This window comes from Phascolarctos cinereus, unplaced genomic scaffold (assembly GCF_003287225.1).
Source record: "Phascolarctos cinereus isolate Bilbo 61053 unplaced genomic scaffold, phaCin_HiC Scaffold_4;HRSCAF=312, whole genome shotgun sequence".
Lineage (NCBI taxonomy): Eukaryota > Metazoa > Chordata > Mammalia > Diprotodontia > Phascolarctidae > Phascolarctos > Phascolarctos cinereus.
This window is the reverse complement of record NW_027555847.1, coordinates 154352194-154366186: the sequence shown is the minus strand read 5'-3', so window position 1 is coordinate 154366186 and position 13993 is coordinate 154352194. Positions and strand designations below refer to the sequence as shown.

The 13993-nt window shown below is 39.2% G+C and overlaps 1 pseudogene; it reads left to right on the top strand.

Moving 5' to 3' along the window:
* The window catches only part of LOC110194573 (large ribosomal subunit protein eL6 pseudogene), a 48432-nt pseudogene extending 35597 nt beyond the window's left edge, over positions 1-12835 (top strand).
* The last annotated feature ends 1158 nt before the right edge of the window (positions 12836-13993 follow it).

Below are 13993 nucleotides of genomic sequence, written 5' to 3'. Positions count from 1 at the left end.
TGGTGCAGTGGACAGACTTACAGAGTCTGGAGTCAGGAAGACCTAAGTTCAAATCTGACTTGATACACTTACTGGCTAGCTATGTGACCTTGCAAGCCACTAAATCTCTAGCTGCCTTAGTTTCATCAAGTGGAAAATGGGAATAATACTAGCACCTACCTCTCAGGGTTGTTGTAAGATTCAAGTGAAATAATAATTGTAAAGCACTTAGTACAGTGTCTGGCACATAGTAGACATAATATAAATTTTAGCTATTATTATTATCATTATTATTAGGGCAGCTAGGTGGCACAGTGGATAGAGTACTGGGCCTGGGGTCAGGAAGACCTGAGTTCAAACCCCGCCTCAGATACTTACTAGCTTTATGACCCTGTACAAGTCACTTAACCCTGTTTGCCTCATTTTCCTCACCTGCAAAAAGAGCTGGAGAAGAAAATGGCAAACCACTCCAACAGCTTTGCCAAGAAAACCCCAAATGGGGTCACGGAGAGTCAGACTCTCTCTGAAATGACTAAACAACAAAAAAACAACAAAATTTTTTATTACATTACATTCACGTACCATAATTTGTTCAGCCATTCCCAATTCAGGAGCACCCTTAATTTCTAGGTCTTTGCCACCACAAAAATAGTTGTTTTAAATATTTTTGCCCATAGGACTTTTTCTTCTGTCTTGCAGTTAGGGATGTTGATCTATATTTTTCTTTCTCTGTTCTGACTAATATCACAGTATCAAGATTACATTTGTATCATAGAAAGAATTTAGTAGAATCCTATCTTTTCCTATTTTCACAAATACTTCATGTAATAGTAGAATTAAAATTTGACAGAATTCTCCTTCTTGCTCTTTTTTTTTTGGGGGGGGGTTGTGAGGCAATGGGGTTAAGTGACTTGCCCAGGGTCACACAGCTAGTAAGTGTCAAGTGTTTGAGGTTGGATTTGAACTCTTGACTCCAAGGCCAGAGCTCTATCTACTGTGCCACCAATCTACCCCTCAGAATTCTCTTTTAAAGCCTTGTCTATCAGGGTTTTTAATTTGGAAGTTTATTTTTCTTACTTGATCAATTTCTTTCTTTCTTTTTTCTTTTTCTGAGTAGCTCAGTGGATAAAGCACTGGCCCTGGAGTCAGGAGGACCTGAGTTCAAATCTGTCCTCAGACACATTAACACTCACTAGCTGTATGACTCTGGGCAAGCCACTTAACCCCAACTGCCTCACCAAAAAAAAATCAAATTAGCTAAACATTTATTTTGTTGGGTTTTTTTTCTTTCAAAAACTACCTCCTAGCTTTATTCATTAATTAAATGGAGTTTTATGTTCAATTTTTTTTCATGTATTTTCATGATTTTCATTTGGGTATTTAATTGTTTTTTTTTAAATGTTGTTTTTCTAGTTTGAATGCCCAATTCAATTAAATAAATATTAAATGCCTACTCTGTGCCAGGCACTGGGCTGTGTTTTGGGGATACAAATAAGAAAAGAAAACAGTCCCTGCACTCAAGGATATTATGCTCTAATAGGGAAAGGCATGTAAAAGAAGCTGGAAAAGAGTAGAGGGACACCAGAAAGCACCTTATTCCATGGAGTTGAGACAGGCAGAGCTGCAGATGGAGAGTGGAAAATTCAGTGAGCTATTCCCTCTGTTTTGTTGATGAAAGATTTTAAAGATATAAATTTTACCCTAAGGACTGTTTTGACTGCATCCCACAAATGTTGGTATGTTGTTTCAATGCTGTCATTATCTTTCATGAAATTAGCAATTGTTTCTATGATTTATTCTCTGATCAACCAATTCCTTAAGATTAAAAATTATTTTAGTCTGCCACTAATTTTTAATCCTTTCTTCTATAGCCCTTTATTGAATATAACATTTTATTGTGCTATTATGAGTAAACAATATGTTCATGTTTCTTTTCTGCATTTGTAACATTTTAATGCCTACATGATCAATTTTTAAAAGGTGTCATGAACAGCTGATATGTACATAAACACACATATATGTTTATATATGTATGTGTATATGTACACACACACACACACATATATTCCTTTCTATTCCTATTTCATAATCACTAGAGAGCTATCATTGTTAACTCTCCTAAAATTTAATTCAAATCCTTCTTTCTTGTGTGGTGGGTTTTTTTTTTTGTTAGATCTGTCTAGCTCTGAAAGCTATACACTGGAATCCTTTACTATCCTAGTTTACCTCCATATATCTCTTTGTAACTTGTTTAGCTTTTCATTCAAGTATATAGGTGCTATGCCTATTCAGTACATATATATTAAGTATTGATATTAATTCACTGCCTATGGTACCTTTCAATATAGTTTCCCTGTTTATTTATTTTAATTGTTTATTTTTGCTATTACCTAGTCTCAGATCATGATTGCTACCCCCTGATTTTTTTCAGTTCATCTAAAACATAGTAGATTTTGTTCCAGCCCCTCTGTATGCATCTTTATGCTTCAAATGGGTTTCTTGTAAGCCACATATTGTCAGATTCTGCTTTCTGTTTTGTTATTCTTTTCCATTTTATAGATGAGTTTATCCCATTTATGCTTATAATTATTAATTATTAGTTTCCCTCCATCCTGCTCTCTCACACCTTTTGCCCTCTTTGCTCCTTGTCCCCTCTTTTCAAAGAAGAGGAAGTATTGAGAGAAGAGTGTGCTTAGCATTGGTCCTCTTAGTAATTAGTTTCCACTCTTCTTTAACCAGATCCCCATTATAAGTTTTTATCGTTTCTTTCTTTTTTCCTTTTAACACCTTAGAGTTTGTTTTGCTTATATTCTCAGAATATGCCCTTCTCCTTATTCCTTTGTGTTTCCTTGTTAAATTGAATATATTTCTTCTTCAGATTATTTATGTTTATATTCTACCCCTCTCTGACCAGTTCAAATGAAAGTGTGATTTATTTGACATCCATTTCCCCCACCCCTTCTTCATTTGGATAGAGTTCCACTGGTATACTCCAATTATGTTAAATAAATTCTCTCAATCTTCCTCTTCCTTTCTTCTTTAGTGTATCCCCTTTCCCCTGGGGTGTACAGGGGATTCAAGGAAGGACTAGTACTTCTGATGTGAGGGCTGCCAAGCCCTTTTCAAGGCTGCTCATCCACCTTTGGTGTCTCCTGCCAACCAGTTCTCACCTGTGGCTCCAAGAAGCTGTAGCAAGCACAACAGTCACATCCCAGTAAACTATCTCAGCAGACAGGCTAAACCAGGTTGAGGCTGAACCAATGGGCTTCAAACCCATCAGTGAGTTAGGGAGGTGTCTACCCCAATCATGTGAAGACTTCCCCAGTGGAATAGGCAGATAAGAACATTTCGTTTCAATGGGCCTTGAAGAAGGTAGAAGCAGGTGCTGTGGGAGTGCTGTGTGGAGCTTGGTCAGACACCAAAGACTCCAAGGTCATCCACTGTATCCAAAGCCATCACCAGTCATCTTGACTTTTGTCTTGCCACTAGACTTCAATGACTGTAGGAGAGAGAGTAAAGCTGACAATTTCATACAACTCTGCCTCCAATTTATATGAGAGTCAAAAGGCATAATACATATCATTCTACCATTTCATCATTTTATTATTTTAACATTCAATAATTTTACAATTTTATCATTTATTATTTTACCATTCAACTATTCTACTATTTTATTACTTAATAAAATAGTAACACAGTAAAATAAGTAATCTTATTATTTTACCTATCTTGAAGTCCTGTGGCAACAGGCTAGTGATGAAGCAGCAGGTGCAGGTACACTGAGAGCTGTAGTAACTACCCTGTACATAAGTGGCCCAGGCCATAGGACTGTCTTCTCACTGGACTGAAAAAGCAGTGGGATTTGGCAGCCCCCTGGGTATCTGAGCAGCCTTTTAATGACCACACTGCTTACCTGCTGGCATGAGGAAGGAGCTAGCAAAGATACCCTAAAAATTGTCTGCTTCACCTAATTTTGACCTGCTTACTGAATCAGGTGGGGATCTCACCCTGCACTTGAAACACAAAAACATGTGCAAAAACTTTTGTGAAGATGATTTCACTCACCATTGATAAGTGGAATTTGCACACATTTGTGGACAAGAAATCTAGTAAACCTGAAAGACAAATAGCTCTTGCTGCAAGAGAATTCAGCAGGTATCACATCCAAATAGCAGCCCAGAATTAAATAAGGTTGGCAAATGAAGGGCAGCTTACCAAAGCTGGGGCTAGATGGTTTTTCTGGAGTGGTGGCAGTGATAGGAAGAGCCATGAAACTGGCATAGGTATCATAATCAAAACTAATCTAGTCAACAAGCTTGTATGCCTCCGAAAAGGAGTGAACCACCGTCTCATGACAATGAAGTTGCTACTTGCAGGAAAGCACCATGCCACCATCATCAATGCATATGCTCCCACCATGACAAACCCTGAGGAGGTAAAAAAAAAAAACTGATGAAGATCTGGAGACCCTCATCATCAATGTGTCAAAAGAGGACAAGCTTGTAATTCTGGGTGACTTTAACACCAAAGCAGGCACTGACTTATCAGACATGGCAGGGAATCCTTGGGACAAATGGAGTTGGTAACAGCAATGGCTCAGTTACTATTGAAGACTTGTGCATCTCATGACCTCAGCACTAACACTGTCTTCCATTTACTTAAATGCAACAAAACTTCATAGATACACCCTTGCAGCAAACATTGCATTTAATAGATTATGTCAGGGCAGCTAGGTGGCACAGTGCATAGAGCTTTGGCCTTGGAGTCAGGAGGAACTGAGTTCAAATCCGGCCTCAGACATTTGACACTTACTATGTGACCCTGGGCAAGTCACCTTACCATGATTGTCTCACCAAAAAAAAAAATAGATTATGTCATTGTAAGCAGAAGAGACAGACAGGATTTGAGAGTGACAAAGGCAATGTATGGTACAGAGTGCTGGACCAATCATAGACTTATCCTCTCCAAGCTAAACATTCACATTCAATAAAAGCATCATTCCCAAGGCATGATAACTATCAAAAGACTCAATGTCTCCATGTGTGGACAGTTTGTTACTGACTTGGAGAGAAAGGTGAACCAATATGCTGTTAGTAACCGTGGAGCATAAAAAGAGTGGACAGGTTTCAGAAAACTGGTATATAGAACCACATTTACTCATCTTGGCCAGAACACTCACAAACATCAAGATTGGTTTGATGAAAATGATGTGGAAATTCAGAAGCCACTAAATGAAAAAAGAGGGTCTACTAACAGGATAGTTCATCCATCTCTAAAAAGGCAGTTTAGTTTCTCAAAAGTAAAGTGCAAGCAAAACTTAAAGAGATTCAGTTTTCTTGGCTCAGTAAGAAAGCAGATGAAATTCAGTTTTATGCTGATAGTAACAATCCAAAGCATTTTCACAATGCCTTGAAGGCTATTTATGGGCCAAAGACTTTTGGTGCATCTCATCTACTCAGCAGTGATGGCGCCACACTGATCAGTGATGGGGACATGATCCTGGAGAGATGGGCTGAACACTTCCATAGCATTCTCAACAAACAGTCGTCAACCAATGCTAAAGCCATTGACCATATACCTCAGGTTGAAGTCAATCCCTCTCTAGCCAAACTTCCAACTGAAGAAGAGGTTTTGAATCTTATTAGGCTCCATTCCAGCGAAGGAGGTCCACTGCTCATACAAAAGTTGATAGAAATCTTCCAGATTATATGTCAAGAGGAGGTTGTCCCCTAGGAGACCAAGGATGCCTCCATTGTCTCTCTCTATAAAGGAAAAGGAAATGTGCCCAGCTTTCCTGTACTTTTCTATAAAAAAAATTAATATGGAGTTGCTTGCCCCTGGAAATTTCCATTATCTTTATTTCAGATATTGGTCCTTCCTCCTCAATTAGAATTAAGTTCAAAATAGCCCAAATTCTTCTACTTCTTCCTCTACAATTTTAATAATGAAATTATCATTTATAAAAGTCAAAACCAGTATTACTTGCTCTGCTTCTGAAAGAGAACTCCAGCAGATATTTGGATAGTTGAAGTTCCTCATGTTTCCAAACTCCTCATATAATTTCTCCTTTGGTCCAAGTGGTCTGTAATAAACTCCCATGATACCACTGCTTCTTTTTTCTCAGTGTTTATTCTTACCCATATAGTCTCCACCATTTTTCCCACTTCATATTCCTAAATGTATCTTCTTAATGTAGTGCCCCCTCTGGACAATCTTCGATTTGTAATCGTAGGTTGAGTTCCTAGGACATAACCATCAAGTTCATGGTAGCCTGTGAGTCTATACTCCTAAAATTATAGTTCATGAGACCTCCACCAGTATTTTACCTTAAATAGCAAGAAGATATACTTAACTCAACAAAAAGGCATTTACTGAACTGGCATTCTAATAATAATAGCTACAAAACATTCTCCCCAATAAATTTAGGGTGAATTCTCCCACAAATATGCACAATGTCACATGGAAGAGTAGGCACAAAGAGTATACTAGCAGAAAGAGACATTCTTAGGGGGAAAAAAAATACACACATGCACACACACACACATAGATAGATAGATAGATAGATAGATAGATAGATAGATAGATAGATAGATAGATAGATATAGCTACACACAAACATATTCGCAAATAACTATGTATTTATATTTACTTATCTGTATGCCTATTTGTTTCCTCCCAGTAAAATGTAAGCTCCTTGAGGCCAGGTATTGTTTTGCTGTTGTTCTTGAATCCACAGTACCAGGCATACAGTATGTATTTGATAAATGCTTGTTGCATTCCCTTCTCTCTTATATAGTCCTTTTTTTTTTTTTGGTTCAAATATTGGGACGGAAAGAGACTATAAACACCAACGAATAATCAGTTTCTACCCAGTTTACAAGAGATAATCCTGAAAGAGATTACACCTACAGAGCCAAATGAGCAAGAATATACTTTTATCAGCACTTTGCTCCATAAAATTGCCACTTGTTGAACTTACACCTTTCAGCCCACCAGTGGTAATGACTATAGCACTACCATACCTCACTCCCTTAATATACTGCTTTAGTTATCACCAGGAACAGAAAACAATTTCATTTTGCAGCTATTCCAGGATTACCTCCCTGTTAAGAAAACAAAAACAAAACTACTAAGCAGATAAAGTTCATTAGAATGGACAAAGTAAAGAAAGAGAAGGGAAGGGGGTGGGGAGCTTTAGTGACCAATAGGAGGAGATGACCAGGAAAAACAGGGGTGTCATGCTCCAGTTTACATATAAAATTTTCACCTTTTGCCCTACAAAATGGAAGCACGACTCCCCAGCACTTTGTTTTTGCAAACCAATCTCTTACTTAAGCTTTTCAGCCAAAAGACTTAATTGTTTCTCTCTCTAAGAGCCTGCAGAGACAAACCGTACAGGGGCCAGGTCAGCCCAGCCTAGTCCAATCCAGTTAAATCTCATCCAACCAAGCTCTGGCTTTTGCATCCTTGCTGACCCAGCTACCTACCCCAGGGTACTACACTGGGAAGGCAGGAGTGGGAATGGGAATGAGAAGAGAGAAGATACTAAGAATGGGATCCAAGGCAGGGGCTGCTCAAAGGTGGGCAGATAAAATCTCCTCTCCTGCTGGGGAGAGGCTAAAATAACAGGGATCACTTTCCTGAGTCATTCAAAGTAGCTGTCTGCCCAGGTGGGTAATGTGTTCACATAACACAAAAGGTTCTCCCTTACAAGTCAAACCCACCCTCGCTTCTGAGCGTGCTCAGTTTTGTTAAAAACTGAGGAATTACAACGTTTAACTCTACACCTCTCAGTTCCATAACCCTAAGGAAGCAGGGGTGAGCTAATATAACATGTGACATATGGACCAAACAAGAACACCAATGTCAATCTGTATATTATTAGTAAAGCTTACTTTTTCACACTTTTTAGCTAAAAAATAAATATAAACAGAAGTACTAATATAATAATAATTGAATTATGATGGATTTAAATTGAAAATTCATTATAGAATATAAAACTGATATGCAATCTAAATATTTTTGGGAAGCCTTACTCCTACAGATAGGGAAAAAAAACTCTGGGTAACAACACCCCAATCTTTTAGGGCAAGAGACATATATAGTATCCAGTTAGTAAATTCTTTAGTCTTTTTGAATGAAAAAATGTATAACTTTTTACCATTTGTAAAAAATTGAAGTTGAAAACAAAATACAGAATAATAATCTTGTGCACACTTCATTTTTAGAGAGCACCATTTAATTAGATTCACAAGATTCCAGGTAAATATACTTTTATTGGCCCTTCATTTGGCACATTCCAATATTTTAAGCCATGATACAGAAATCTAAATCCTACATTTAGACTCCATCTTTTGAGCCAGCTGTTCCCTTCCTAAATCTGCTTCTCTCCTCTTAAGTCCCGACCTTCAACTAACATTAGTGAAAATACCCCTGAGCCTTTAAATTATTTATTTTCTTGTACAGGACTTCATAACTCTTAAATTTTTACATTTCTCCTAGTGTTATTATTTATCCCTACATGAATCACATCAGAGAATTGTTACTGAGATTTGACTTTCACATGTCCCCATTTCCTAAGAGGATATATGCGGTGTTCAAGGGGGTATATGGGGTGTTCAAGGAGCCCTCTGGTGTAAGGACCTGCTGATATTTATGCTCCTCAAACCAGCGAGTTAGGGAGTCGTCTACCCCAAGCATGTCCTTCCCCCAGGAGAAAGGGCAGATGGGAACAGTTTGTTCCAATGGTCATGAAGGCAACTCGATCAGACGTCAAAGATGCCAAGGTCACCCATTACATCCCAGGCCATCACCAGTCATCTTGACTTTTGTGTTGGACTTCAATGATTCTGAAAGAGACAGTGAGCCTGATGACTATGTGCAACTCTTCCTCACTTACATCTAATTTTCATGCATGAGTCAAGGCATCACCCTGTCCTCTGAAAACAAAGCACAAATAACAACAGTATCCACAGATGAACTGCGAGTTGTTGCCAATCTTCTAAATATCTGAGTTTGGATACTGCCAGAAGCAACTGATGGACTACACCTTGAGACTTGTTGGACAGAATATAGTGAAAGCATGAGGATTCACCCTGAAACTACAGAATCAATGAACCTGAAGGATGCTTGGAACTACTGAGGTAGGGCACCCCCTATAAGTCATACCAAGGGAAAAGAGTTATCAACCCTGTGTGTATGTTTATTTACGTGTCTGTTTATATGGGTACATACCACATACTACATATAAACAGGCTATCCCACTAAGAGACAGACCAAGAATTCCATATCAGATGACTTGATTGAGTTGGAGTCCCAGAAATTTAAAATGGAGCCAATTATAGGCCATGAATGATAACTTAGGTGGAGGGTGTGGTCTAGCTAATGAGGTTATGGACAGGTACTTAAAATTAGCACCAGCACCACATACAGATTCAGCTCATAGCAACACTAGAATGTGTATGTTTAAACTGAAAAAGCAGAGAACTATTAAACTACAAGGTAAATTCAATTTAATTTAAGTGCTGTGTGGGCAGACCTGGAATTTGGCTCCAATAGCTTTTAAGACTTGGGTACTTTTAGTTTCACATCTCAGTTGAACGAGCATCATTTCCCCAAACACCAACAGAAGGATTTGGCTGAGTAATAAGGCATGGAGAATACTGTCTGTCTCTGTAACCTTCACCTCCCCTTAGGATTTTTTCAGGAGCCTCTCCTGTCCAAGTTCCAACAAAATAAAGCTTGGGCCTCTTTATGAAATATCTGCAGGTCACTACACAAAGGGACAGTGTAGAGATGAGATGACTCAGCAAATATCTGAGACAGAGCGTTGAACTTGTAAAAAGCAGAGTTTTTCCTTGTACATTCATTGAGATAATATGCTGATGTAAACCTTTGTTAAACCACTCATTGATCAATTTTTTCGTTACCAAAAATTTTTTTTAAAGTTATTTCTTTTGTTTGTTTCTGCCCTACTTTGGCAAGACTATTTGCAGACTGGGTGTAAAAAGTCAACAGTTTATTCCACATTTCTTAACTATGAACTCTGGGAGCTATACATTTTGCTAAAAAGAAGAAATCAATTTTTAGTTTTTATGAGAGAAAGAATGCCTATTTAAAAAGAAATATTAAGAATGCCTATTTAAATGTAAATTAAATTACTATGTTTACATGTGTCAAGTAAAACTCCCTGAAATATTAGTATTTGCTTATCTGCAGTCATTTTTTAAAACAGAAAACCTTTGGGGATTAAAAGTTCTTCTGTAGCCCATGACAGTTGCTAAATGTAGCCTGTCACTAGATACAGGGTGATTTGATATAAGGGTCTGATTCCATTTTAGTGGTGAAAAGATTTTGCCTCCTTGCCAGCTGTATTTTTTCAACTCATTCAATTCAGGGAAAGATCTAGAATCCTATGAGACCTTCAGTGCTATAAATCCATCTCTACTCCTCCAGAGCAAACAGGACTTGAATCAGTTGAGAACAAATGCTTTGACGCTGGGCACACAAAGGCAGAACCTTATGTGTTACCCAATAGTCAGGGGACATTTCTGCAAATCACGGGAGGTAGCCACTTCCTGGCCCTTCCCTCCCACCAACCTTAGTGTGTGACTGGACTTATCTGCCTAATGGCCTTGTGATAGCACAGATTTTGCAGTCTTTGAGGGAGAAAAAAACTGAAGTGGCCACTCACTTCTGGAACTTTGCCCAATGGCCTGGCATTGTAAGAACACACTTGAACTGCCAGGTGGAGACTCAAAATTTACCTTTGCATTAGAGAAGGTCTTTGTTTAACTGGGACAGCTGACTACACCATATGATTTTAGGAGCAATGGGAAGCCTCCTTTGCTTTCTCAAAATCTCCTTCACAAGCTCATTAGGGCCTGACATCCCATTAGCCAAGAATACCTGTTTTAAGACTTCCAAAGACCTTTGATTTTGTTGTTATGGGTATTCCCCTCACTAATGACTATAATGTTAGCTTTTCTTCTTCTCCCTTCCTCCTATTTAAATATAAAGTTTAATGAGTTGTTGTTGCCAAAACAATTTAGCACCTAGCAGCCAATCTGGTAATGAGCCTCTTTGTACATATATATGCTGGTCCACTGATGACAGAGCAAGCTATCACCAGGTTACCATAATTTGTATTCTACTGGCATAGCCTGCAGGATGTCGTCACCTCTACAACAGGGTGAAATGTTGGCTTAGAACTTTAATGGAGATTAAGTAGGGTGTGAGCATTTCATTCTATTTTTTAAAAACCTGGAGAGCTCTTTTTCCCTTCTCTTAAGATGGTGGACCAAAAAACCCCCAAAGGAACCAAAGGAAAAGAAGGTCCGAAAGGAAAAAAAAGGAGAAAAACAAGAAGGAAAATGTGGCTGAAAAGGTAGCGAAAAAGCCTCGAAACCACTGCAGTCGGAACCCAGTCCAGGCCCAAGGGATTGGTAGATACTCTAGGTCTGCAATGTATTCCTGGAGAGCCATGTACAAGCAGAAATATGCTGCACTAAAAACCCAAATTGAAAGGAAAAAGAAAGAGAAGGTGCCTGCTGCTATCTCAAAGCCAGTTGGTAGTGATAAGAATGAAGGAACTTGTGTGGTTAAGATTCACAAGGTGACGAGGTATTACCCTACTGAGGATGTGCCTAGAAAGCTGCTAAATCATGGCAAAAAGCCCTTCAGCCAACATGCAAAGAGACTTCGATCCAGCATCACCCTGGGCAGAGTTCTGATCATGCTCACTGGCCGCCATAGGGACAAGAGAGTGGTTTTCCTGAAGCAGCTGGCTAGTGGCTTGCTACTGGTGACTGGACCTCAGACCATCAACCGTGTTCCTTTGAGAAGGACCCATCAGAAATTTGTCATTGCCAATGATGGGGTGCTTGGGTGCTTGTGCTTGTACTTCAACCCCAAATTCTCCCTAGTGTCAGAAACACTGTCTCTGACAACCACTCCCCAGCCCAAAGACACTGTGCCTAGCAATTACTCATGTGTGGGCCCCAACAAGACCCCTATCTCTCTTCCTGGTGCAGCTACACAAAGCTGGGTGAGAGAGTGCTGGGCTGCTCAGTTCCCAGCCCTCAGATGATGTCTCTGGAAGCCTCGCAATTCCTTAGTAAGTTCCTGTCTTGTGAGAAAGCTTTCCCTTGTTGCAGAGCATTCTCTCATCAAGATAGGGAGAGAGGGGTGTCTTGCCCAGCCCAAGGAGTTTTGTCCTTGGCTGGCCCAAGGACTCTTCCTCTTGCCAGACTCCCAAGATCCATACCTCTGTCATCTCCCTCCCTATCTGGTATACTCCCTGTACCTTCCCATCTATCGCTCCCAAAGACACCTGGACCTTTGGATTACCTAATCAGTACCCCTGGCATTCCTTTCCCATGCCCTTTTCCATATAAACCCTAGCTCCATCCTCAGTGTCTCTCAAGTTCCTTAAGAAACCTTGCCTGCTGAAAAGCATAACAATAAATCTTTGCCACCTTGACTTAAAGAATGGTTGAGTCTGTGAATTCATTCCAGACAACCCCATCCTGTACTCCAGTCTTTGAGGGGTCTCAGCCTCTCAGACCGCAACACCACCTCTACTAGCAAGGTTAACCTTTTGGGTGTAAAAATTCCAAATCATCTTACTGATGTTTAGTTCAAGAAGAAGAAGCTTCATGAACCTAGACACCAAGAAGGAGAGATTTTTGACACAGAAAAAGAGAAATATGAGATTATGGAGCAACACAAGGCTGATCAGAAAACAGTGAATTTTCTGATCCTGCCACAAATCAAGAAAATTCCTCAGATCGGTGGCTACCTGCGTTCTGTATTTTCTTTCTCCAATGGAGTTTATCCTCCCAAACTGGTGTTTTAAATGCCTTGCACAGAGCTCTCATTAAAATATTTTGAATTTAAAAAAAAACTGGAGAATTGAGGGGTGAAAGAGGTACAAATTGGGTCGATAGGTTTCTAAAAAGAAAAAAATCTTCAAAGGCTAGAATAGTCAGAATCTAATAAAATGAAACTTAGTAAAGCTCTACTGAAAGATTCAAAGAATCTCTTGTACACATACAGAGTAGGGAAAATCATAGCCAGAAAGCCATTTATGTGAAAAAACATCTGGAGTTTTTAGTGGACTATATGTATACTCAATAGGAGTAAACAGGCTAGCCAAAAAAAAAAAAGTAAAGAAATGGTAGGCTATCCTAAAAGATATATAGTTTCTAGAAGTCATGCTCAGGCTATCTTCTGCCCTGGTCTTACCATATTAAGCACACTGTGTTCAGATCAGGCAGCTTAATTTTTTTTTTTTTGGTGAGGCAATTAGGATTAAGTGACTTGCTCAGAGTCACATGGGTAGTGAGTGCTATGCATCTGAGGCCAGATTTGAACTCAGGTCCTCCTGACTCCTGGGCCAGTGCTCTATCCACTGTGCCACCTAGCTGCCCCATGGGCACCTCATTTTAAGGGGTTTGACACAGTCCACGAGAAGGACCAAAAAAAAAATGGAGAGAAAACTAAGGAATATAGATTTGGTTAAAGGAATTAGGGATATTTAGCCTGAAGAAGAAACTTAACGTAGGCATCTGAAAGCTTTCATTGTGGAAAAATGATTAGAATTTTTCTTCTCTTATTCTTGCTTCATAAGGCAGACTTAGAATCAATAAGTGGAAGAAGAGCCAGAATGAATTCTCCATTAGGGATAATAATAATGAATAACATTTATAAAGCTCTTTAAAGCTTTCAAAGCACTTTACAAACATGATCTCATTTTATCTTCCCAACAGCACTGGGAGATGAGAAAGCTGAAGCAGACAGAGGTTAAGTGACTTCCTCAGGGTCACATAGCTGGTGTCTGTGGCAGGATGTGAACTCCAAGCTTCCTAACTCCAGGTCTAGTACAGTCCTACCTAGGAGAAAGGCTGCCTCAAGAAGAGGTCTTCAAGCAAAGAGTGGCTAATCAGGTATCTGAGCTGCTATAGAGTGGATTCCTGCTCAGGTATGAGTTGGACTAGATAACCTCTAAGATCTC